The 25,131-nt window shown below is 46.0% G+C and overlaps 1 protein-coding gene across 5 annotated transcripts in view; it reads left to right on the forward strand.

Moving 5' to 3' along the window:
• The window catches only part of RARB (retinoic acid receptor beta), a 946,796-nt gene that overhangs the window by 266,554 nt on the left and 655,111 nt on the right, over window positions 1–25,131 (forward strand). For 4 of the 5 annotated variants that reach the window (XM_056519992.1, XM_056520000.1, XM_056519995.1 and 1 more), the window contains one exon: window positions 19,758–19,847. The exons of the other annotated variant lie outside the window; for it this stretch is intronic. The gene's annotated coding sequence lies outside the window, so the exon portion shown is untranslated. The remainder of the gene's footprint in view (window positions 1–19,757; window positions 19,848–25,131) is intronic. 5 annotated transcript variants of the gene reach the window in all.

The following is a 25,131-nucleotide window of genomic DNA, read 5'->3' on the forward strand; positions in this document are numbered from 1 at the left end:
TTTTTTACAAACTTAGGAGGTTTCCGCTCAAACCACTAGACCACCAATGTGCAATAACTGTTTAAATTCTGTAAAAATAGCAATCGCAAAATCTAAACAGTGAAATGCCTGGCATCAGAGTGATCTCCAGTGTTGTCCAGTGTGATTTGCAATGTTGCTGATTGCAGCGTGCACCTGCCTGGTATGGAGCAGACTCAATATATAATCAGGATCTTCTGTAGCCACTGTCCACTGCAACTTTAACAGCTTCTGTTTATAAAAGTATGAACACTATGGCCCTGTGGAGTGTTGTGTAGGTTTCTTTGTGGATTTTCATTCCCTACTATTTTTTTCCACAGTATTTACTAAGGGTTCCCTACATTTTGCACTTTTCCCTACATTTTGCTTATTTTTATTTATTTATTTATTTTTTTATACACATGATCTGATCTGTGAAAATGTCTGGGACACGCCCCCTTTTTTGAGACCACAGCCCCTTTCCGATGGCCATGCCCCTTTTTTGGGTTTTCTCAGTAAAATGGAGAGTTGGTGTTTTTTTTTTTTTTCATTTCTGGCGCAATAAGACAGAATTCTGGCGCAATGAGACAGAATCTGTTCTGGCGCACAACCCCACAAAACATGTCAGGTTTACAATAGTAACTCAGGGCCTATAAGTGCTCCAACTTCGAAACAGTATTATAGCTTTGTATCAGGCTCCTTGAACCCCTTTGTATCATCTGCCATATGTTTATAGCAGATGAAGCAGAGAGTACATGGGACCAGGTAAGGCGTATAGTCTACTTCATACGATGCTGGTGTCAGCTGTATAGTACAGAAAACATAGAAACATAGAATGTGTCGGCAGATAAGAACCATTTGGTCCATCTAGTCTGCCCAATTATCTGAATCCTATCAATAGTCCATGGCCCTATCTGATATGAAGGATAACCTTATGCTTATCCCTTATGATAACCTTATGATTATATATATATTTTTATAATGACTAAATCCTAGCTTTTTTTTATTTTTTATTATTTTGGCCACTTCTGCTGAGTACCACAGTGGTCTCTTCTTTTTCTGCCTTTACTCTGCTGAGTACCACAGTGATCTCTTCTTTTTCTGCCTTTACTCTGCTGAGTACCACAGTGGTCTCTTCTTTTTCTGCCTTTACTCTGCTGAGTACCACAGTGGTCTCTTCTTTTTCTGCCTTTACTCTGCTGAGTACCACAGTGGTCTCTTCTTTTTCTGCCTTTACTCTGCTGAGTACCACAGTGGTCTCTTCTTTTTCTGCCTTTACTCTGCTGAGTACCACAGTGGGCTCTTCCTTTTTCTGCACCATAAATACCTAAATTTAAAAACAACTTAGATCATGGCTATTTTACCACTTAGATGCCATGATCAATAGCAACTGAGTAGCTAGACAGAGGGAGAGGCGTCCTGTGACCTGATAGTACACGCTGTCACTATTTGATGGGTTGCCATGACAGACAGTCTGCCATGTTAGTAAAAGTTGTATGCACCACAAAATGTGGCAGTAAAAACTACATCCCCCAAAAATAAAAAAATAAAGTCCTTGCACAGCTCTGTCAACAAAAAATAAAAAGGGTTATAGGTAGCAAAGCAAATATGTTTTTCTGTAAAAGTAATAAGACATACCACAGTAAAAACCCAATGCAGAAAACAATCCTAAAAATGGGCACACTTGAATTTACATTCCACTAAGCCACAATTGTTATCCTTTTATTACATTAAATGCATGGTACATTAAATACTGAAATTAAAACAAATATTTCATCCCTAAAGAAAAAGAAAGAAAAACAAGTCCTTATAATGTTAAGGGAAATGTAAAAAGTTACAGTTCTTGCTAAGGATTTAAAATAGAAAAGAAAAAAAAACGGTCCCAAGGGGTTAAATGAGGTCTTACACATGCCATAAAGATGTTATTAGGGGTTAAAAGTTAGATTTTTGTCAAGAATAGCAGTTCGGCATGTATCTATATTTATTTAAAGTACAGCAAACAGGTTTTAGATTTAATATGTTTGTCATTTTGACAGCTGCACAGGGGGAATTGTTACAATCCAGTTGCTTTTCAATTTGACGCTGTATATATTGTGTCAAGGAAAAACATGCTGTCACCTTCAAACAACAGGCTGGCTTGGTCACAGGAGATTTCGGTCACAGAACTTTAAAAGCCTTTACAGAATGTGACAAATAAATAGTATTATCTGCACGCAGTCCAGTTTCTGTTAGTGCATGATAAGTAAGTTCAAAGACAGTGCAACAGAAAGCTATGTGAAGTGTGTAGGTACAAATAAGACACATTTCTTCTTTCAATGAACTTTAAACTGAAGCTTGCTGCATACTACTTGGATGAAAGCACTTTTGCTTGAATTGAGATGCTTCTAGCCTAATGTAGCATTTGTAGCACATTAGGTGAGAGTGAGGGCTTAGTTAATTTTAGTGTCAAACAATACATTTTATTGTAATAGGCAAAAAGGTAGCAATACCAAAGTAAAGCAAAAGTATCGGGACGCAGCCCGAATCAACAAAAAGGTAAAATCAAATGAATAAAAGGGAACAGGAGAATAAACAAGTCTATGGGTCAGACATGTGTGGATAAAAACAGACAGCAGGGTAATAAAACAGAACGGGTGTTGTCAGTGATTACGTTAGAGACAAAGTATGGCGAATCTCCGGGCAATAGGAGGATGATATCCAAGGAGACCAGACCCTCTCGTAGGAGGCCATTATGTCGGCGCGAACCGCGTTAATTTTTTCAAAGATCAGAATATTATTAACTCTATCAATTACTCTATCAATAGACAGGACTGGGCTTTTCCAGCATGTTGCTATATGGATCCGCGCAGCCAGCAGTATGAATTGCGCTAGTCTAAATTGGCTGTTGGGCATCCTGCGCGGCCGTCTGCTAAGGAGGCAAAAAGCAGGTTGGAGGGGACAGCGAAAAGAGAGAACAGAACGAAGAATAGAAAGAACAGATGTCCAGAAAGTTCTGGCGAGAGGACAGGTCCACCACATATGAAGCATGGTTCCCCTATCTGCGCAACCTCTAAAACATAAGGGAGAGGCACAGGGGAAGATGGAATGTATTCTCGTGGGAACATAATACGTCCTATGTAATATTTTCAGTGACGTCTCAGTAAGGGACACTTGCCAGCTCCCTCTACTCAAGGTATCGCAGCACTCCCTCCATTCTTCCAGAGACAGTTCCATATGGAAGTCAGCCTCCCATTGGATCATGAACGACAGTTTAGTGTCGGGTGGGGGAGAATTTAGTATACCATATATTATGGCTAGAAGTCCTCGTCTAGAAGGACTATATTGCATAAGACGTTCAAACCTAGTCAACTGTGGTATGGTGCGTGCAGGGAAATTAGAGTGTAGGAATGAAAAGATCTGGTGCATTCGGAAGAGTTCTGAGGGTGGGGGGCGAAATTGTAGAGCAAACACTTCCTTTGTCATCAGAACCCCTCGAGTATGGAATTGATGAGCAGTAATCAGGGACTGTGAAGTCCACCAACGGAATGAGGAATGAGCAAGACCGGGTGGAAAAAAAGGGTTACAGAGGAAGGGCAGGAGGGGAGGAGGGCAAGATTGTAGGTGAAAGCGAAAGCGGACCAGTCGCCAAAGGGAATGAAGAGTGAGAAGAGCAGAGTAAGGGACGTATTTAGTGACAGGTTGAGTAGACCACATTAGGGAAGAGAAGGAGTGGGGAGAGATGAGAGAGGATTCGAGGTGAACCCAGATGGGGGTATCGCCATCCGTCAGGAACCAGGCCATCTGTCCTAGTCTGGCAGCATAATAGTATTTTTGGAAGTTGGGGACGGACATACCACCTAAACGCTTATGAAGGTACATTACATTACGTGCTATGCGGGGGGTCCTGGATTTCCATATAAATCTAAAGACATCGGACTGAAGGGACCTGAGATCCGCAGTCGAGACCGGAACCGGAAGAGTGCGAAACAGGTATAGTAGTTTGGGCAGAATCACCATTTTAACCGTGTTTATTCTTCCGATCCATGATAAGTATGGCCTGTCCCAAGTGCGGATATCATGTCGAATAGATTTGTATAGGGGCGGGTAGTTCGCACCATAGAGGGAAGCAACCGCCGGGGTTATACGAACACCTAGATAGGACAGGGCAGGCATTGGAGGGGGAAAGTTAAAGTTAAGGGAAATCAACTTTTGTGTATGGAGGGGAACATGTATATAGAGTGTTTCAGACTTAGATGGACTAATCCGGAGGCCCGAGCAAGACGAGAAGTCTGTGAGTAGGCGAAACAGGTTAGGTAAAGATGATAGGGGGTGTGTCAGGGATAGAAGGAGGTCATCGGCAAACAAACAAAGTTTATGGATGGAGTCCTTAATCGTGACCCCCAGTACAGTGGGGGAGGCTCGTAGGGATCTCGCCAGGGGCTCCATCGCCAGGGCGAAGAGAGCAGGGGACAACGGGCATCCCTAGCGAGTGCCCCTCTTAATAATAATCGGGGAAGGGGAAGAGGTAGGGAGTTTGAGAAAAGCCGTAGGATTGGAGTACAGCAGGTGCAGAAGGTGTACAAACGGCCCAGTGAACCCCATTTTAGAGAGGACCCCCCAAAGGTATGGCCAGAGAACTGAGTCGAAGGCCTTTTCTATGTCTAAGGCCAATAGCATAACAGGAGTAGAAGTGGAGGAAGCCCAGTGTACTACCCCCAGCACCTTTCTAATATTGTCCGCCGCCTGTCTCCCCGGTATAAAGCCCACTTGGTCAGCGTGAATAACACGGGGCAATATAGTGTTCAGTCTGCGTGCCAGGATAGACGTTAATATCTTCGTATCCAGATTAATTAAGGAGATTGGGCGGTAATTTGAGACCAGGGATGGGTCCTTCTGGGGTTTGGGGATCACCGTTATAAGGGCATCTAAGTATTCAGGGGGTAAAGAGGGAGCCTTAAAGAGGTTATTATAAAGGTTAACTAGGTGGGGAACTAGAATAGGGGAGAATTTCTTATAGTACATTGCAGACAGGCCATCTGGGCCAGGGGCTTTTCCCAATTTCAGGGACGCAATTGTATCTGATACATCTTCGTGTGAAATTGGAGAATTAAGGAGATCCCTCTCGGGGTCAGTGAGAGAGGGGAGGGAGGTAGAGTCAAGAAAAGAGTTCAGACTGGGAGTAAAGGTAGGCGACTGGTCAGGGATAGAATAAAGTCTAGAGTAGTAAGAGTGAAAAGTCTGGTAAATCTTGTCGGGGTGGGATGACCGGGAACCAGGGTGCAACTGAATGGTGTGAACATAATTAAGCCGTTGTTTGCTGCGGAGCATATTGGCAAGCAACCTATCCGGCTTATTGGCATAGCGGTAGTATGTGGCCTTAGTCCACCTAAGCGCTTTTTCCACTCCGGTGGACAGGACAGCATCCAGGCGCAACCTGGTATCCCGGATAGCATTGTGGAGATAAAGAGAGGGGGCACGCTGGTGAGCCAGGGTGAGTCGAGAAAGCTTGTTGTGTAGCGTATGTTGAAGGTGGGAGCGACCTCTTTTCATGTATGAGGCTAGCGATATGAGCCGTCCCCTAATGAAGGCCTTGTGGGCAGACCATACCCAGATCGGGTTTGAATTCGGAGTAGCATTGGTGGAGAAGTAAGATGTGAGATCTGCTGTAAGAGAACGTTTAACTGTCTGGTTAGTCAGCATAGACTCGTTAAGTCTCCAGGTAAAAGGTGTGGTAGGACCACCTATAAGATCCAGCTCTACACATACCATCTCATGGTCAGACCAGGGAGAGGCAATGTGTCTCGCGTACAGGAGGCACGGTAGAGTAGAGGTGTTGAGAAGTAGCCAGTCTATGCGAGTGTAATTTTTCTGGGAGGATGAATAGTAAGAATACCCCCTCGACTGACCATTGTGCTCCCTCCATGCATCCGCAAGTTGAAGTGAATGGAAGGCCGAGACCAACCTTTTCTGCAACGCTCTAGATCTACCTAAGGGACTAGGGGAGGACCTATCCAAGACGCCATCGTAGACAAAATTAAAATCGCCCGCCCACACCAGAACATCATAAGAGTATGATAGGAGTAAAGAGCAGAGAGAAAGAAAGAATGAAATAGGAGAAGAGTTAGGAGCATAAGAGTTAAGTAGACAGATCTGCTTACCATACAGGGTGCCCAACAGCAAGACATACCTGCCTTCGGAGTCTGTATGAACGCGGGTCACCTCGAATGGCAACGTATTTTTCAAACAAATCAGTACCCCCCTGCTTTTGGAGACAAAAGAGGAGACATATAACCGGGAGTACTGGGAATGGAGGAAGCTAGGGCAGGAGGACTGGGAGAAGTGAGTCTCCTGAATGCAAATTATATCAGGGCGGTAGCATCTATAATCAATGAAAGCTTTCCTCCGTTTGGGGGGGGAATTAAATCCCCTGACATTATGGGAAATTATCTTACACATAAGACGGAAGACCATGCAATGCGGAGACGGGACAAACACGCAAAGACAGAACAACCATAGAACACATGGACCCACTGACTAACAAAAATGAACAACATCAAACCACAAACAAAACATTGAACAAACAGAAAAAGGTCAGACTGGAAAGCGAAGCCGTATAATATAGCGACTCCGCTTACTTCCATCTCTTGAAGCAAACGAAGGACACATCAGTCCAGTCACACCAGCCCTTCTAGGATCGGTGGTTTCAGGGTGCCAGGTGAGAGGGGGTCACTGGCAACGGTGAGTCAACCTTCCGGGGCCATCCCCAGGCATCGCTGTGATTTACGCTGGGCCGAGGGAACACTGGTCCAGGACTTGGAGGGTCAGGGGCCCCTTCGAGGCAAGTCGGTCGCAGGAGGCTGTTCTGGGGCAGTCCAGGGGATACCCTCTTTAGTGAGGGTAGTTTGGGCCTCAGTCAGGGAGCGAAATTGGTAGGGGCGCCCCTTAAGTTGGCAGATGAGGGAGAATGGAAATCCCCATTTATACTTCACCCCCTCCCGGACCAGGGCCAGCGTGATGTGGCGGAATGTCCTGCGCCGTTCCAGCGTGGACGGGGATAAATCCGAGTAGAGGCGCACTTCAGCGGGCATGCCAGGTAGCGCTGTCAGGTTGCGGGCAGCAAAGAGCAGGGGATCTCTCACCTCCGGGTAGTGCAGTCGGAGGACCACGTCCCTCGGCAGTTCAGAAGATCTCGGGCGACCTAGGGCTCTGTGGACACGATCCATACGGAGAAGCTCAGGCTCATATTGCGGCAGTAGGGCCTGGAACATCGCATCGACCGCAGATTTCAGGTTAGTCTCCGACTCAGGTAGTCCCCGAATGCGAATGTTGGCTCTGCGGGAGCGGTTCTCCAGATCTTCAAGTTTGAGGTCGATAGCATCAAGCTTGGCCGCATGTAGATCGATATCCCGGCGGTCAGACTCCGCGGCCTCTGCTAAGTCGTCCAATTTGTTTTCATTGTCGGAGACTCTCTGGCCCAGATCTTGAAGTTGCGCTGCGAAGTCTGAGACAGCTTTTCTGAGCTCCGACTGGAACATTTGCTTGATCTGGCGGAACATATCTGCCGGGGACATCTGCGCCAGGTCCAGCTCCCCCTCTTCATCGGACGCCATATCAGAGCGGTGTGGGGAGGCTGCTGCCGCCGCCGCCATATTGGGTTTCGGGGACGCTCTGAAAAAGTCCGGAATGGACTGAGAAAGACGCTGAGAGAGGTTCTTATTTCGTGACCGCTGCCTCCTGGGCATGACCAGGTCCAGTTCGCACTGAAACCACAGCGTGTGGAGCCTTTAAGGCGCTGATTAGGGCTTAGATAGGTGAGACTGGCGCGGAGCTTACATCACCCACGTCTCTTCCGGTAAGCCGCACGCATGCGCCCCCTAGTTAATTTTATACATATTGAATAGTGATACCTAAGCAGAACAAATTTAGGAAATGCCTGATGGTCTGGATCTGTCGGGCTTTAAATACTTCTGCCCATTTAATAGTCTGATACCTAACATATTTGTAAATAAATCCATGTACCAAATATGAGTCCTTAAAGGGGTACTCCACCCCTAGACATCTTATCCCCTATCCAAAGGATAGAGGATAAGATGTCTGATTGCAGGGGTCCCGCTGCTGGGGACCCCCAACAATATAGCATGCGGCACCCACCTGTTTCTGCTCCGGAAGCGCTGGAGGGTCTGGGTCCCGATCATGGGAACGGAAGTTCGTGACATCACAACTCCGCCCCTGTGTGACGTCACGCCCCGTCCCCTCAATGCAAGTCTATGGGAGGGGGTGTGACTAGCAGTGTGCTGCTGTATTCTCCTGTTGCTGTATATATATTCTCCTGTTGCTATATATATATATATATATATATATATTGTGATAAGGTGAAGGGGATGGTGATTGACGAACGATATGTGTCACCAAGGCTCCTGGCCTTGGTGGAGTAAAGCCAGTTATTTTCCAGCATGTGTGCTGCGGTGCAGCCGGATGCTGTGTGGTAGTTTGGCTGGAAGGCTAACATGGGGCGGCTTTACTGGGAATGACCAAGAGTAGGATGGAGGTCATTCCCCACAATCCAGGCCGGGCTTTGCTGGCCTTAAAGCAGGGCTGTGTTACCATCTGCGGGGGATTTGCATTCTGGCAGCTGACAGAGAAAGGAGAGGCTCTGTGCTGGAAGTTCTGTGTTTGATAACAGAACAACCATTGCTTTGTGCCACACGGCACGAAACCCCAGTGTGAACTGTATCCTTTAGAAGTTAAGTTGGACTTATGTTTTGCTGTTATATTTTCCTGTGTTAAAGACTGAGTTTGCCATTTACTTTAAGTGTGAATAAACACTGGACTTTTGCGTTGGAAAACGCTGTCTCCGTACCTCAATACTGCTATCTGCACCTCACGACAAGAGCGAGTCGTCACAATATATTGAAGAAGGAATCAGAACAACCTCTCAATATGTACTGGTGATGGGTGCAGGTAGATACAAGATCTGGGTCACGGATCCAACTGACTTCCAATAATAAGAAAAGATCCAGCAGTACTCCGGTATACGTGAAATATATATATATATATATATATATATATATATATATATATATATATTGCACTGAAAATTGTGAGACATTTCAATTACTGCTTTTTAGCTTTTTATTGAATGCATATAAAACTTCATATATGAAGTGAAATAAACTCGGCCGAGTTTATTTCACGTCATATATGCATTCAATAAAAAGCAGTAATTGACATGTCTCACAAAAAAAGAAGCAGTGAGCTACTACAAGAAGTTTATCTACTGTGTTGATACACAGATCAGTGCAATATATATATATATATATTTAGCAACAGGAGAATGCAGCAGCACACTGCCAGCACAAGGATATAGGTGCAACATGAATATGCAGTTAAAACATGGAGAGCTATACAGCTATGGTGTGATAGATGCAAATGTGAAACTATGAAATAGTGAGGCACTTAGCTCGCAAATTTGTCTCCGCCGGCGTTCAAATAGCTTGGACCGTCCCACCGCGATAAGGTAGCCTCCTGGGACGGACCCTACTCTGTGAATATGCCTCTGTGTGAACAGTTCAGTAAGCATGGCAGGATCTGGAACATCCAAGCCACCTTATTGTCACGATGCCGGCTGGCAGGTAGTGGACCCTCTGTGCCAGAGAGGGATTGGCGTGGACCGTGCTAGTGGACCGGTTCTAAGCCACTACTGGTTTTCACCAGAGCCCGCCGCAAAGCGGGATGGTCTTGCTGCGGCGGTAGTGACCAGGTCGTATCCACTAGCAACGGCTCACCTCTCTGGCTGCTGAAGATAGGCGCGGTACAAGGGAGTAGGCAGAAGCAAGGTCGGACGTAGCAGAAGGTCGGGGCAGGCAGCAAGGATCGTAGTCAGGGGCAACGGCAGAAGGTCTGGAAACACTGGCAAGGGACACACAGGGAACGCTTTCACTGGCACTAAGGCAACAAGATCCGGCAAGGGAGTGCAAGGGAAGTGAGGTAATATAGGGAGTGCACAGGTGATAACTCTAATTGGAACCACTGCGCCAATCAGCGGCGCAGTGGCCCTTTAAATCGCAGAGACCCGGCGCGCGCGCGCCCTAGGGAGCGGGGCCGCGCGCGCCGGGACAGAACAGACGGGGAGCGAGTCAGGTAGGAGAGCCGGGGTGCGCATCGCGAGCGGGCGCTACCCGCATCGCGAATCGCATCCCGGCTAGCAGCAGGATCGCAGCGCCCCGGGTCAGAGGACGTGACCGGGGCGCTGCAGCGGAGGAGGTGAAGCGAGCGCTCCGGGGAGGAGCGGGAACCCGGAGCGCTCGGCGTAACAGTACCCCCCCCCTTGGGTCTCCCCCTCTTCTTGGAGCCTGAGAACCTGAGGAGCAGACTTTTGTCAAGGATGTTGTCCTCAGGTTCCCAGGATCTCTCTTCAGGACCACAACCCTCCCAGTCTACTAAAAAAAAATTTTTTCCTCTGACCTTTTTGGCAGCCAAAATCTCCTTGACCGAGAAGACGTCCGAGGAGCCGGAAACAGGAGTGGGAGGAACAGATTTGGGAGAAAAACGGTTGAGGATGAGTGGTTTGAGAAGAGAGACGTGAAAGGCATTAGGGATACGAAGAGAAGGAGGAAGAAGAAGTTTATAAGAGACAGGATTAATTTGACACAGAATTTTGAAAGGACCAAGATAGCGTGGTCCCAACTTGTAGCTAGGGACACGGAAGCGGACATATTTAGCGGAGAGCCATACCTTGTCTCCAGGGGAAAAAACGGGGGGAGCTCTTCTTTTCTTATCCGCGAACCTCTTCATGCGTGAAGAAGCCTGTAAGAGAGAATTTTGGGTCTCTCTCCATATAATGGAAAGGTCACGAGAAATTTCATCCACAGCGGGCAGACCAGAGGGCAAGGGGGTAGGGAGGGGGGGAAGAGGGTGACGGCCGTACACCACGAAAAATGGGGATTTGGAGGAAGATTCAGAGACCCTGAAGTTATACGAGAATTCGGCCCATGGAAGGAGATCTGCCCAGTCATCCTGGCGGGAGGAAACAAAATGTCGCAAATAATCACCCAGGATCTGGTTAATTCTTTCTACTTGTCCATTGGACTGGGGATGATATGCAGAGGAAAAATTTAATTTAATCTTGAGTTGTTTACAGAGAGCTCTCCAGAATTTAGACACGAATTGGACCCCTCTATCCGAGACAATCTGCGTAGGCAACCCGTGAAGACGAAAAATGTGTACAAAAAATTGTTTAGCCAACTGAGGCGCAGAAGGAAGACCAGGAAGAGGAATGAAATGTGCCATTTTGGAGAATCGATCAACGACCACCCAAATAACGGTGTTGCCACGGGAAGGGGGTAAATCAGTAATAAAATCCATACCAATCAGAGACCAAGGCTGTTCGGGGACAGGCAGAGGATGAAGAAAACCAGCGGGCTTCTGGCGAGGAGTCTTATCCCGGGCACAGATAGTGCAGGCTCGCACAAAGTCCCCAACATCCGTCTCCAGAGTTGGCCACCAATAGAAGCGGGAGATGAGTTGCACAGATTTCTTGATGCCCGCATGACCTGCGAGATGGGAGGAGTGACCCCATTTGAGGATTCCGAGGCGTTGGCGTGGAGAAACAAAGGTCTTTCCTGGAGGAGTCTGTCTGATGGAGGCAGGAGAAGTGGAGATCAGGCAGTCAGGTGGAATGATGTGTTGCGGAGGGAGATCAACTTCTGAGGCATCCGAGGAACGAGAGAGAGCATCGGCTCTAATGTTCTTATCGGCAGGACGAAAGTGAATCTCAAAATTAAATCGGGCAAAGAACAGAGACCACCGGGCCTGGCGAGGATTCAGCCGTTGGGCCGACTGGAGGTAGGAGAGGTTCTTGTGGTCGGTGTAGATAATAACAGGAAATCTTGATCCCTCCAGCAGATGCCTCCATTCCTCAAGTGCTAATTTAATGGCTAGAAGTTCTCGATCCCCGATGGAGTAGTTCCTCTCCGCTGGAGAGAAGGTCCTAGAGAAAAAACCACAAGTGACAGCATGCCCGGAAGGATTTTTTTGTAGAAGAACAGCTCCAGCTCCTACTGAGGAGGCATCAACCTCCAATAGGAAGGGTTTGGAAGGGTCAGGTCTGGAGAGCACGGGAGCCGAAGAAAAGGCAGACTTGAGTTGTTTAAAGGAGTCTTCTGCTTGAGGAGGCCAGGACTTGGGATCAGCATTTTTCTTGGTTAAAGCCACGATAGGAGCCACAATGGTAGAAAAATGTGGAATAAATTGCCTGTAATAATTGGCGAACCCCAAAAAGCGTTGGATAGCACGGAGTCCGGAGGGGCGTGGCCAATTTAAGACGGCAGAGAGTTTGTCTGGATCCATCTGTAGTCCCTGGCCAGAGACCAAATATCCTAGAAAAGGAAGAGATTGGCATTCAAACAGACATTTCTCAATTTTGGCATAGAGTTGGTTGTCACGAAGTCTCTGAAGAACCATACGGACATGCCGGCGGTGTTCCTCTAGATTGGCAGAAAAAATTAGGATATCGTCCAGATATACCACAACACAGGAGTATAATAGATCACGAAAAATTTCATTGACAAAGTCTTGGAAGACGGCAGGGGCATTGCACAGTCCAAAGGGCATGACCAGATACTCAAAGTGTCCATCTCTGGTGTTAAATGCCGTTTTCCACTCGTCCCCCTCTCTGATGCGGATGAGGTTATAGGCGCCTCTTAAGTCCAATTTAGTGAAGATGTGGGCACCTTGGAGGCGATCAAAGAGTTCAGAGATGAGGGGTAAGGGGTAGCGGTTCTTAACCGTGATTTTATTAAGACCGCGGTAGTCAATGCAAGGACGTAGGGAGCCATCTTTTTTGGAGACAAAGAAAAATCCGGCTCCGGCAGGAGAGGAGGATTTACGGATAAAGCCCCTTTTTAGATTCTCCTGGACGTATTCGGACATGGCAAGAGTCTCTGGGGCAGAGAGAGGATAAATTCTGCCCCGGGGTGGAGTAGTACCCGGGAGGAGGTCGATAGGGCAATCATAAGGCCTGTGAGGAGGTAGAGTCTCAGCTTGTTTTTTGCAGAAAACATCCGCGAAGTCCATATAGGCCTTGGGGAGACCGGTTACTGGAGGAACCACAGAGTTACGGCAAGGGTTACTGGGAAGCGGTTTTAGACAGTTCTTGGAACAAGAGGACCCCCAACTCTTGATCTCCCCAGTGGACCAATCCAGGGTTGGGGAATGAAGTTGAAGCCAGGGAAGTCCAAGGAGAATCTCCGAGGTGCAATTGGGGAGGACCAAAAGTTCAATCCTCTCATGATGAGATCCGATGCTCATAAGAAGGGGCTCCGTGCGGAAACGTATGGTACAGTCCAATCTTTCATTATTTACACAATTGATGTAGAGGGGTCTGGCGAGACTGGTCACTGGGATGTTGAACCTGTTGACGAGAGAGGCCAAAATAAAATTTCCTGCAGAACCAGAGTCCAAGAAGGCCACTGTAGAGAAGGAGAAGGCAGAAGCAGACATCCGCACAGGCACAGTAAGACGTGGAGAAGCAGAGTAGACATCAAGGACTGTCTCACCTTTGTGCGGAGTCAGCGTACGTCTTTCCAGGCGGGGAGGACGGATAGGACAATCCCTCAGGAAGTGTTCGGTACTAGCACAGTACAGGCAGAGGTTCTCCATACGGCGTCGTGTCCTCTCTTGAGGTGTCAGGCGAGACCGGTCGACCTGCATAGCCTCCACGGCGGGAGGCACAGGAACAGATTGCAGGGGACCAGAGGAGAGAGGAGCCGAGGAGACGAAACGCCTCGTGCGAACAGAGTCCATATCTTGGCGGAGTTCCTGACGCCTTTCAGAAAAACGCATGTCAATGCGAGTGGCTAGGTGAATAAGTTCATGTAGATTAGCAGGAATTTCTCGTGCGGCCAGAACATCTTTAATGTTGCTGGATAGGCCTTTTTTGAAGGTCGCGCAGAGGGCCTCATTATTCCAGGACAATTCTGAAGCAAGTGTACGGAATTGTACGGCATACTCGCCAACGGAAGAATTACCCTGGACCAGGTTCAACAGGGCAGTCTCAGCAGAAGAGGCTCGGGCAGGTTCCTCAAAGACACTTCGGATTTCCGAGAAGAAGGAGTGTACTGAGGCAGTGACGGGGTCATTGCGGTCCCAGAGCGGTGTGGCCCATGACAGGGCTTTTCCGGACAGAAGACTGACTACGAAAGCCACCTTAGACCTTTCAGTGGGAAACAGGTCCGACATCATCTCCAGATGCAGGGAACATTGGGAAAGGAAGCCACGGCAAAACTTAGAGTCCCCATCAAACTTATCCGGCAAGGATAAGCGTATCCCAGGAGCGGCCACTCGCTGCGGAGGAGGTGCAGGAGCTGGCGGAGGAGATGACTGCTGAAGCTGTGGTAGCAACTGTTGTAGCATAACGGTCAGTTGAGACAGCTGTTGGCCTTGTTGCGCAATCTGTTGTGACTGCTGGGCGACCACCGTGGTGAGGTCAGCGACAACTGGCAGAGGAACTTCAGCGGGATCCAGGGCCGGATCTACTGTCACGATGCCGGCTGGCAGGTAGTGGACCCTCTGTGCCAGAGAGGGATTGGCGTGGACCGTGCTAGTGGACCGGTTCTAAGCCACTACTGGTTTTCACCAGAGCCCGCCGCAAAGCGGGATGGTCTTGCTGCGGCGGTAGTGACCAGGTCGTATCCACTAGCAACGGCTCACCTCTCTGGCTGCTGAAGATAGGCGCGGTACAAGGGAGTAGGCAGAAGCAAGGTCGGACGTAGCAGAAGGTCGGGGCAGGCAGCAAGGATCGTAGTCAGGGGCAACGGCAGAAGGTCTGGAAACACTGGCAAGGGACACACAGGGAACGCTTTCACTGGCACTAAGGCAACAAGATCCGGCAAGGGAGTGCAAGGGAAGTGAGGTAATATAGGGAGTGCACAGGTGATAACTCTAATTGGAACCACTGCGCCAATCAGCGGCGCAGTGGCCCTTTAAATCGCAGAGACCCGGCGCGCGCGCGCCCTAGGGAGCGGGGCCGCGCGCGCCGGGACAGAACAGACGGGGAGCGAGTCAGGTAGGAGAGCCGGGGTGCGCATCGCGAGCGGGCGCTACCCGCATCGCGAATCGCATCCCGGCTAGCAGCAGGATCGCAGCGCCCCGGGTCAGAGGACGTGACCGGGGCGCTGCAGCGGAGGAGGTGAAGCGAGCGCTCCGGGGAGGAGCGGGAACCCGGAGCGCTCGGCGTAACACTTATATACACACCTGATAGAGGTGGGTGGGGTGCAAGGCCAACATGGAGGTAGCCACTCCCCCGTATGTGCAATACAGACAAAGAATAAGTCAGCCAGCACTTTAGTTGATACCAAACTATTATATGGACCTGGCCTACAGGTGCACGCTATTCTTTGTCTATATATATATTTATATATATATAATACCAGCTAGCAACTATATGTCAAAATGCTCATATTACATTTTTTTTTTTTACGGCTATACTTCTTTATTTGTGACCACATGTTACCCTTCTGTGATTGCTCATTACAAAAAATACATTGATTTCACCAAAGTGGAGTGCCATGTTTATTGAATTAAACTTGAATAGTGTTATGCAAAGGAGCAAGGCTAAACTGACTGCATGCATTCTGAGCCTGGCACTGTTCACTAGCAGGTTCATTTGTTTGCCTAAAAGGTAAATCAAGGCTTCCCTCTAATCATTCACCACCAGTAAAGTTTCTGGCAGATGTCCCTTCTGTAAATTCTAGTGTTATTATTATTTACACAGTTCCAGCTACAATGCCAGACTGTTCAGTCTAGTGTGCTTTTATCAGCACTATGTTGTGGCATAGTAGAGAAGAGTAAATGTTGTACTTGTAAGTAAATGTTATGTTGGGATGTGGCCAGAAAAGTAAGTGAAAGAACATCCGGCTGTGAGCAATACTGGTAAAGGACCCAGCTTTAGTTCTGCCCCCTGAAATGGAGATAAACAGTGAAACAGCTCTTCATCATGGAGGGGACTTCTAGGGGCTCAATAAAAGCAGTAAAAACACTAAAATCAACTTGTACCACTCTAAAGGCCTGAAAGTACAGGTACACCATCAGGATCACTATAATTTAAAAACAGAACTTTTGACATCTTACTAGACATGGACCAGATCCGACCTTTTGTCTGCATATATTTATATATTGAAAAAGGCTGGCTTTGATTGACAGTTGAGGAATGACAGGAAGTGGACGAGCAGAAAAAAGGACCTCTGAATGGCGTTGCTGGTTCCGTAGATGAACTTGAAGAATCAAATCCAGAGAGGAGTAGTTGTAAAAGCTGGGAGATTTATTGTATCATAATAAAAACAATAAAACCACTTCAGGAAAGGGATTACGCTTTTCGGGGGAGCCACCCCCTTCTTCAGATCACACACTGATCCCTTTCCTGCAGTGGTTTTATTGATTTTATTATGATACAATAAACCTTCCAGTCCTAGTCCTCTCTGGATTTGATTCTTCACTTTCAGCTACGGAACCAGCAGCACCATTCAGAGGTCCTTTTTTCTGCTCGTCCACTTCTTGCCTATCTCCAGGAGACGGTTCTCACCGCACCTGCAACCTCAGGCCTAGCAGTGATTCCAGCTTTCTTCATAACCCAGGGATGTGGAATTTCTATCGCCCGACGCCCGGGACTAGCAGTTTTGGGCGCCGGGCAGGTGAATTTTTCCGGCCCTTAGCCCGGCTTCGGGCAAGCAGGGCCGGACCTGACAAGTGCGGTGGCGATCTGCAGTTTGTATGGAGCGGGATCCCGACTCCTGCCCGCTCCATACGCTGCAGCCTGTGTCCTCGGAAGCAGAGCAGGGGAGATGAGATGAGAAGCTGTGTATGTCTTCTCTCCCCTGCTCTGCAGACATGCGGGGGGAGATGAGGGGGCGTGGCTTATTTCTCCCCATGCAGACCTGCGTCCTCTGCTTTCACTCCCCTCACGTCTGCACGGGGAGATGCATGCGGCGCTCTGTAGTATGTATGGAGCGGGCTTGGGATTCCTGCCCGCTCCATACTCTGCAGCCCCCGGCTGTTCTCAGTAGCCGGGGGCCGCCGCTAATAGCCAGCATGCGGCGATCACCGTGGCTGGCTATTAACTCTTTAGATCGCCGCTGTCAAAGCTGACAGCGGCGTCTAAAGGGACAGTTCAATGCTCCCTGGTGGGCTAGTGGGGTGGATCGCCCCCCCCGCAGCGCGATCGCAGGGGGGCGATCCACTATGGAGGTAGCCGGAGGACTTACCTCTGCTTCCTCCTGTCCCGGCTCTGTCATTGATAGATCCTGGCTGGATCAGGCTCTATCAATGGATCACAGAGCACACAGATTAATAGAGTTCAATAGAATCTATTCATCTGTCTGAGGAATCTAATGATTCCTCCTATAAGTGTAATAAAGTGTAAAAAATAAATAAATAAAATAAAATAAAAAAGTTTTAATATAAGTTTGAAAGACACACATTAACCTAGTGGTCTTCAAACTGTGCCCCTCCAGATGTTACAAAACTACAATTCCCAGCATGCCAGGACAGCCGTTGGCTGTCCGGGCATGCTGGGAGTTGTAGTTTTGCAACATCTGGAGGGCCACAGTTTGAAGACTTCCATGTTAAAAGTTCAAATCACTCCTTTTTCCTATATAAAAACATGTAAATATAATAAAAATAAACATAGTTGGTATCGCTTCGTGCGTAATTGTACAACCTATGAAAATATAACATTATGTATCCCGTACGGTAAATGTAAAAAAATACCAAACCACAGATTTGCAATTTTTATAATATCCCAGAAAAAAAAGTTAAAAAGCGATTAAAAAGTCAGATCAATACCAAAATGGTACCGATACAAAAAACAGATTATGGCGCAAAAAATGAGCCCTCATACAGCCTGGTATGCGGAAAAAAAAATAAAGCTACAGGGGTTAAAAAATGGCAATTAAAATTTTTTGAAAAAGTCCAGAATTAGTAAAACATGACGTAAACGATACAAATCTGGTATCGCTGTAATCAGGCGCCTAAAGTATAAAACTAACATGTTATCTCAACCACAAGGTAAATGGTGTAGAAAAGAAAACCACCAAATCTGCTAAATTATCTTTTACTATTTCAATTTCACTTCCCTTAATATATGTATATGTATATATATATATATATATATATATATATATTTGGTTCGGAGAATATGTTATTGAAAAATTAAAAGGTATCCTTATATTAGGTAGTTATGGCTATTATAAGGCGAGGAGGAAAAAACGAGAGTGTAAAAGCGAAAATTGGCCGGACAAGTGGATTGTCATGAGGGACAAGTAGATTTTGCTCCATTTTAGTCCCGTGGACAAGTAGTTTTTTGTAAAATTTCCACACCCCTGTAACCCCATATGCGGGTTGATATGCAAGTTTTATACTTGCACTAAGGTGAGCAGCTACTATCTAAGGGGTTTACACACCCCACATCCTCTTCTCCCCTTTCATCGATATTAGACGGTATCACACGAGGCGCCCTTCCCGATCTCTTGTTTTTTCTTCTCTCATATAGTTGAAGAATGAGCCGCGCTTCTACAAACATGCCCCAGCTTTTCACTAGAAATCACAGCAGGTCTCAGGTGAGACCTGGTGCAATCAACATTTGTGATATGTCTGGGTGGCATGTCAAAAGTTTTTTTTTTTTATAAATAATAGTGACCCTTTTAAAGGAAATCTGTCATCATTTTTTAACTGCACTAACCATTTGGTACAGACAGGTAGAGCAGGTGTGAATGCAAGAAAAAGAGACCGCACACTGCCGCCATGCGTGTTAGAAAAGGAGAAAAAAACATCTCTGATAGATGGTCTGGAGAAGAACTGACGTCTCTGATAGATGGCCGCTAACCTAAAGTGACTAATAAGAGTGCTTATCCCCCCAGTACCGTATTTGGGGTACTGAGAGATTAGAGTAACTGCTGAGCCTGAAGGTAACAGGATGACAGGGGCAGCCTATCCTGTAGAATATACAATAATGGTGGTGCAAAAAACCCTTGAACCTGGGGCTGCTACTTCTGATCAAGGAAGGAGGAGAAGAAACTCCAGAAATACTTCCAAGCGGTTTATTTAAAAAAATAATAACGTGTTTTAGGGTCACCACCCTCTTCTTCAATCTGGTAACCCCCGAAATGGGTTATCATGCCTGTATTTTATTATTTTTTAAATAAACCACTTGGAAGTATTTCTGGAGTTTCTTCTTCTCCTTCCTTGATCAGAAGTAGCAACCCCAGGTTCAAGGGTTTTTTGCACCACCATTATTGGATATTCTACAGGACCCATTATTAGGTAATGCAGGTGACACTGATGACAACCATACTTACCTGATCCCATTCCTTGCTTCGGTTTCTCCTGCTAGCTTCTTCTGCATCTTCCATTCCATGCCAACTTGAAGCATGGACAAAGCTTTGTGACATCACCGCTCCTGCTTCTCTGCTAGGTCCCGCAGATTGGAAGAAGATAACGGGAGTACCGCAGCACATAACTGGATCAGGTAAGTATGGTTGTCATCGGTGTCACCTGCACTACCTGTCTGTACTGACAGGTTAGTGCAGGTGAAACTGATGACAGATTTCCTTTAAGGTATGGTATCAGTTTTCAGAGCTCTCAGGCTTAACCCCCGCCCCCCCCCCCCCCTCCCCCCACCCCCAGAGGATATACAAATTTTATATGTGTTAGTTTATTGCTGTAACTTCTGTAATGTTTTTTTTAGTTATTAGTCATTCTTGTTACATTTTTTTTTTTTTTTATGACAGGTTTTCATCCATCGAGGATCAAAAATGGATTAACCATTAGGCAACAAATAGGATTTCAAAGTGGAAAATTTTCCTTACCAGGTGGTACAGGTAAGAAAAACTGATTACGTTTTAAAAATAGCACATGGCCCTCCCTGCTCACTACAGTAATTCTGTCAGGAAGCTCATTTTGTAAGCTTTTTTTTAAATATTGTTTGAGCCTTCTGTAGAGGGAATTCATTGTGGAGGTTTCCTTAAATAAATCTACGACAGAAGGCTGTGATACTTTCTATTGTATAGGCATACAGTCATGGCCGTTAATGTTGGCACCCCTGAAAATGTTTTGCTATACACATGTTTATTCCCTTTGTGTGTATTGGAACTAAAACAAAAAAGGGAGGAAAAACAGCAAATTGGACACACCAAACTCCAAAAATGGTCTGGAAAAAATTATTGCCACCCTTAACTTAATATTTGGTTGCACACCCTTTGGAAAAAAATAACTGAAATCAGTTGCTTCCTATAACCATCAATAAGCTTCTTACACCTCCCAGACTGAATGTTGGACCACTCTTCCTTTGCAAACTGCTCCAGGTGTCTCTTATTGGAAGGGCACCTTTTCCCAACAGCAATTTTAAGATCTCTCCACTGGAGTTCAATGGGATTTAGATCTGGACTCATTGCTGGCCACTTCAGAACTCTCCAGCGCTTTGTTGCTATCCATTTCTGAGTGCTTTTTTATGTATGTTTGGGGTCATTGTCCTGCTGGAAGACCCAAGATCTTGGACACAAACCCAGCTTTCTGACACTGAGCTGTACAGTGCAACCCAAAATCTGTTGGTAATCCTCAGATTTTATGATACCTTGCACACATTCAAGGCACCCAGTGCTGGAGGCAGCAAAACAAACCCAAAACATCATTGAACCTCCACCATATTTCACTGTAGGTACTGTGTTCTTTTCTTTGTAGGCCTCATTCTGTTTTTGGTAAACGGTAGAATCATGTGCTTTACTGAGAAGCTCTATCTTGGTCTCATCTGTCCACAATATGGTTTCCCAGAAGGATTTTGGCTTACTCAAGCTCATTTTGGCAAAATGTAGTTGTGCTTTTTTATGTCTCTGTGTCAGCAGTGGGGTCCTCCTGGGTCTCCTGCCATATCATTTCATTTAAATGTTGACGGATAGTTTGTGCTGAGACTGATGCTACCTGAGCCTGCAGGACAGCTTGAATATCTTTGGAACTTGTTTGGGGCTGCTTATCCACCATCCGGACTATCCTGCGTTGACCTTTCATCAATTTTTCTCTTCCGTCCATGCCCAGGGAGATTAGCTACAGTGTCATGGGTTGCAAACTTCTTGATAATGTTGCGCACTGTGGACAAAGGCAAATCTAGATCTCTGGAGATAAACTTGTAACCTTGAGATTGTTGATATTTTTCCACAGTTTTGGTTCTACCTAATACACAGGTGCGCGATGCTGTGGCAAAGACAAAGTATACAAATAGAAGGCTTCAGCAGCACTCTTGGTCAAAAAAACAGAGGCTCTTATCTCACTTTTTAATCAAAACATATCCCCCATCTACCACTCGGAGGTGGCCTCACTTCGGATGGGTCCCTAACAGACTCATTCTACTTACCTCTGCTGAGCATATAGTCACTGATTGGGTGACATGCAGGATCCGCTGTCAATTAAAAAAAACCTCCTGTGAACAGGGAGGTTTGCACAGATAAAGAGTTGCCACTCCCCCTCACTTGCATTGTGAAAAAACACATAAATAGCCAGCACCCTCTTTAGCAGTACACCCCTCCCTTTTCACAGAAGGGTGTTTAAATTGATAGTGTATACTGCATGTCACCCAGTCAGAGGCTTTATACCAAACAGAGGTGAGTAGAGTAAGCGTGTTAGGGTCCCATCCAAACGGAGGTCACCTCCACATGGTGGATAGGGGACACATTTTGATCAAAAAGTGCGCTAATAGCCTCCATATATATCCCTATATATATTGTAGGGAACAGCTCACATGGTGGGGTCGGCAATGACAGTATTCACACAGGCAGCAGGTTTCAAATGTCCAAGAGGGTGTTTATTTAAATGTTATATGGCACAAAGCACAGTGCAAACAAAACCTAAGCCTGTCCGGCTCTAACTAAACATCGGGATACCTCACTATCCTTCTGTGGGCCTAATGTCTGGCCTCAAACAAACTCACAAAATGTCCATAGAGGAAGGTTCAGACCTGTAGGTTTGAGCTGCAGTTCTGGCTGTGGCTGCTTCTCATCTCAGTCTCTCTCTAGCTCTCAAACCCAAACAGCCCTTTGCTATAGGGCTTCCTCCCTAGTAATCAGCACAGGAAGCCTCACCTGAGAACACCTAGGAGTAGGAAAACCCATAGCGGACAAGGGGTGGGGACTGAAGCACTCCCACTTCCAACCTGTCCTCCAGTCCTGGAAATCCAGCCCATGTAACTTAAACAAAAGAGCCCTAGCAGACTATGCTCTGCTAAAGCAGCATATAACCTTCTGGATTTCCTTTATCGTGCCGGGCTGAGGAAGCCAGATGAAATATACACCCCATCCAACACTTTCCCGTACACTTTACCACTGTATGTGTATATATATTTATGAAATTATTATTGAACACTACGCCATTTTTCTCACAAAATATATTTTCAATGGTGCTATTGACATGAAATGTTCACCAGATGTTGATAACAAGTACTCCATACATACAAAGAAACCATTACAAATGAGTTCCTCAGAAATGTAAGAATGAAGTGTCATAACGCTATTCTAGCAGCTGTATTTACTTTATTTGAAACCATTTGGCCGTGTGTTTGGGATCATTGTCTTGCTGAGATGTCCACCCTTTTTTTTATCTTTTTATCATCCTGGTAGGTGGCAGCAGATTTTTGGTTAAGAATGTCTCAGTAAATTTGCCCCTTCATCCTTCCTTCAATTGTGTGAAGTTTGCCAGTACCATTTGCTGAAAAGCAGCCCTACTCCATGATGGTATAGTGTTTTAGAGTGATGTATAGTGCCATTTCTCCTTCAAATATGGTGTGTATTAAGGCATCCAAACAGTTCAGTTTTGTTCTAATCTGACCACACTTTATTATCCCAATATTTAACTGGCTTTTCCAAACTTTAAACATGCTTTACATGAACATGCTTTTTATTTAGCAATGGAGTCTTGTGTGGTGAGTGTGCATACAGACCTAGCCGGGGTGCATTAATTATTGTTTTCTTTGAGACAATAGTATCTGCTAATTTCAGGTCTTTTTGCAGCTTTCCGCAACTCTGGAAAACTCTTTTGATTATTCTTTTTACTACTCAAAAACCTTGTTAGGAGCACCTGGTTGAAGCAAATTAATGATGAAAGGATTATCTTTTTACTTCAGTATTATGGCCCCAACAGTGCTTACTGGATCACTCAGAAGCTTAGAAATGCTCCTGTCATCAACACCAATGTTATGTTTTGCAACAATTAGGATGTAAAGATCTTAAGACAGCTCTTTGCTTTTACCCATCATGAGATGTGTATGTGTGTGTGTGTGTATATATATATATATATATATATATATATATATATATATATATATATGCAGTATGTGTGTGTTTTTTGCAATATATATTTGTGTAGAAAAACATAGTCAATTACCCTTTTCTATGCTGCTGAAAAAAGGAAAATACCAATGTATACATTTTTTTTTCTCATTTTCCAATTAGATGGGTAAACAGACATAAATACATTACAGATAAGGTTGAAGTAGGTACCCAGAGCTTTCCCAGTGAATATGCGGAAGTAGTACTTCAAACACTGTGGGGGAGATTCTCAAAGAATTTTGTGCCCAAAAAAATTTAAAAGTATCGACCACATTTTCTTTGTGCCGCGGTTAACACTGTTCATGTCAGTTTGTCCACATATATTGTCTGCTTTACATAATATTTTCAAAGGGGTGAGAGCCCAGTTTCCATCAAAAATTTCACACCAGCTTTTTTTTTTTTCTTAGTTTTTTTTTGGGGGGGGGGGGGGGGAGGTGTTATTTAAGTAATTATTATAAATTAAATAATTATTATTGAAAAATGTTATAAAAATGTATTTTATTTTTTTCTTGGTCACTGCACCTGCACTCACATTTAAGTTCAGAAATGTTTTATTTATTTATACAGTTATCGCTTGTCTGGGCACTAGCAACCATGGAATATTTTGTGAGATGTTTCCACCAGAATTTTCTGGGATGTAAAATTTGGCACCAAACTCAGCAATTTTGCCGCAAAAAAATCCAATATGGCTGCAACAAAAAAAAAATTGGCCACAAAAAAAAAGTAGCACGAAAATGAATTTTTACATATTTTCATATTTTCAAAGCAGCACAAAAGACCTTTTGAAAATGTGAGGAGAAAAGAAAAAGGTGTGAATAATATCACTGGAACAGAAATTAGTTAGTAGTATTTGAGAATCTCCCCCTGTGTGAACAGAGCATTAGGCTATGTTCAAACCAGAATATACAGTGACCCCCCGACCTACGATGGCCCCGACATACGATCATTTTAACATACGATGGCCTCTCAGAGGCCATCGCATGTTGAAGGCAGCATCAACATACAATGCTTTTTTATGTCGGGTCCATCGCATAAACGGCTATCCGGCAGCGCAGACTGCTTCAGCTGCCGCCGGATAGCCGTTTACGGTGCCCCGTGAGCTCCGGTGATGTCTCTTACCTGTCCTCGGGGCTCCGGCGCGTCCTCTTCGGGATCCCCTGCTTCGTAAGCGCTCTCCATCAACGTCATCACGTCGCTGCGCACGCCATCCCGTCATCCAATAGGAGCGGCGTGCATAGCGACGTGATGGCGGCGACGGAGAGCGCGGATGCTGGAGAAGAAGAGGCCTTGCCGGAGCGTCGGGGACACCCCGGGGACGCAGCGACAGCGATGGACGGCGACATCCCGGGCAGCGGTGACGAGCGCTGACGGTCCGGAGCGGCAGGGACAGGTGAGTACAACTTACTCTAACAGTGGTCTACAACCGGCGGACCTCCAGATGTTGCAAAACGACAACACCCAGCATGCCCGGACAGCCGTTGGCTGTCCGGGCATGCTGGGTGTTGTCGTTTTGCAACATCTGGAGGTCCGCAGGTTGTAGACCACTGTCCTATACTTTACATTGCACGGATCCCTCAACATGCAATGGTTTCCACAAACGATGGTCCATTTGGAACGCATTACCATCGTATGTTGAGGGGCCACTGTAGTTTACATTTTTGGTATTTGTTGTCAAACCAGCAGAACGGTATTGGCAACATATACCAATGTCTACTCTTGTAGGATCCATTGATGTTAACAGATCGAACATAGTAAAATAAATATAAAGTCTATAAAATAACTTAAGGGAATA

This window comes from Hyla sarda, chromosome 5, assembly GCF_029499605.1.
Source record: "Hyla sarda isolate aHylSar1 chromosome 5, aHylSar1.hap1, whole genome shotgun sequence".
Lineage (NCBI taxonomy): Eukaryota > Metazoa > Chordata > Amphibia > Anura > Hylidae > Hyla > Hyla sarda.